Genomic DNA, 2519 nt, shown 5'->3' on the forward strand with positions numbered 1-2519 from the left:
ACAGATCCTCGGAAGCAGAAACCGCTCAGCCGGCTCCAACCAGTGGACGGACCGACAGATGGTGTGAAGCACTCCTCGGCTACCCCAAGGAGCTCACCGCGTCCAGATGGACAGGACCGCTCCCGAAGGCCACAGACCCCAGACACCTGCGCCGGGCAATGGGCCCTCGGATCGGGGATCAGAGAGCCCCCGGCCTGTGGATTCCAGAGTCCGGGATGAGTGACAGTGGGCGCGGGTTGTCAGTCCCCATCAGGTACAGCCAGCCTCCTTCAGGGGGTGTGAGGGTGGGGAGGGGTGCGTTGGACCCCAGGGTTAGCTGTGCTCCCGACAGCTGGTGTCAGGGCCCTGCCACCCTCCTCCCGGCCTTCCTCGGGAGGGTCAGTCCTGGAGCCAAGGGGAGCACCAACTCAGCCTTGCCTCAGTTTCCCCAGCCTCTGATCTGAGCCTCTGACACCCTAGTCCCTAAGAGATCATGTAGGGTGCTGGGATCTGCGTCCTCCTCCTCAGAGCTGAGTGAGGGGACCCTGGGACAAGACCAGGTCGCCCTCAACAAATCGAGGGTTCACCTGAGGCAGACATGGGGACCCCAGTCAGACACAGGGTTTCCTCAAAGGGTTTCCCATGAACTTGGTGCCAATGGCACATTTAGAAACCACGGTTTTCATTTTCACGATGCCCAGCCAGCCACACACCCCCTGGCTCGGGTTCAACCCCACATGCAAGGAACAGAGGCTCGGAACAGAGGCTGGAGACGGAAACCCGACCCCTGGGAGAAAGGAGGCACAGGGGGTTTCCACACCTTGGAATCTCCCCAGCGACATCCTTGACCGTGAACCCAAGGCTGTTCGTTACAACGTTATTTATCATCGCAGAAGAACTTAACCTACCTCCCATAAATAAGGTAATCATTAAACGAGGTCACAGCTGTCCTGTCAGAGGGCGCTGGGAACAGAGGGAGTTCCAGGCGGTAGATGAGGTGACAAAAGCAAGGTACAGCGCACTTCACAGAGGGCGATACAAGGCATTTGTGGTGCATAAAGGCTCAAGTCTGTGGGAAACATGGGAAGAGCATGAGGACACACAGGGACGAGGCCCCCAGGAAAGACCCATGGCTCTTGCATGGAGAAATACCGTGGGTTTATTTATTTTTCACTTATTTATTTATTTTAATTGGGGATTGAACCCAGGGGCACTTAACCACTGAGCCATGTCCCCAGCCCTTTTTAAATGTTATTTAGAGACAGGGTCTCACTGAGTTGCTTAGGACCTTGCTAAGTTCCTGGGGCTGGCTTTGAACTTGTGGTCCTCCCGCCTCAGCCTCCTGAGTCCCTGGGATTACAGGTGTGCACCACGAATAATAGCATCCTGACACATTTATTTCCAGGTGTGATCTTGTAAAACCGTGTTGTTAGTGCACTGTTATTTTTCTACCAACTTCAGATATGTACGGACATTTACACTGATGTGTGTGTGTGTCAGTGTGTGTGTGTGTGTGTGTGTGTGTGTGTGAGAGAGAGAGAGAGAGAGAGAGAGAGAAGAGAAAGAGGGAGGGAGAGAGAAGGAGGGGACAGGGAGGACATCATGTTCTATGTTGTCATTTTACATGATTCTACACACAAAAAGGATTCGCCATGCGGCTTCAAATCTTCAAAAACATGGCTCTTAAAGCCTAGGGAGGCTTCTGCAGGGGACTCTAATTCAGGCCCCAGCTCCCTGCTGGTGGACATCCACTGTGTCCAGGTGCTCACTGGGATCAGCATGCTGAACCTACGGACTTCCCTGCATTTGGATTCATGCATTTCTTTCCAGAACGGGAATCCCTGGCTGGTCAGAGGAGGTGGACACTATTCTGAAGACGGTTTTCCTTCTTTGCATTTTACCAAAATAATCACGCAATGTCAATCACACCGTGTCAAGAGACGGGAAGGTACAGATCGGAGGTAGACACAGACAGACCAGCGGCCACTCCGTCAGGGCTGGGTGCTGTAGACCCTTCCAAGACTTCCCAAGTCGTGGGTCAGTTTCTTCTGTTTTCTGGTGAGAGCAGTAACACACAGCCCTTCCACGTCCTGCTTATCTTCGCTTTATAGGTCGTAAGAAGATTTCCCCAGCCAGGTGAGGTGGCGCCACCTGTGATCCCAGCTTCTCTGGAGGCTGAGGCGGGAGGAGGGCAGGTTGGAAGCCAGTCTCAGCAACTTGACGAGATGCTGTCTTCAAATAAACTATAGAAAGGGTTGGGGGTGTAGCTCATGATGGAGCAGCCCTGGGTTTAATCCCCAGACCAGAAAACAAAGCCAACCCCCACACCGTTTCATGGTAAATGACAGCATGATGTTCACTAAGGTGACTCTCTAGTTCACAAAGCCTTTCTTCTAGCACCTTTCACCACAAGTCCACGAAGCTTATTAGATAAGTATTTAAACCATTTCCCTTTTGTGTGTGGGGCGGGGGGCATACCAGGGATTGAACCCAGGGGTTCTTATCCTCTGAGTCACATCCCCAGCTCTTTTTTATGTTTT

Source organism: Marmota monax, unplaced genomic scaffold (genome assembly GCF_021218885.2).
Source record: "Marmota monax isolate L192 unplaced genomic scaffold, Marmota_monax_Labrador192_F-V1.1 WCK01_AAM20220418_F8-fsc00160, whole genome shotgun sequence".
In the NCBI taxonomy this organism is placed as follows: domain Eukaryota; kingdom Metazoa; phylum Chordata; class Mammalia; order Rodentia; family Sciuridae; genus Marmota; species Marmota monax.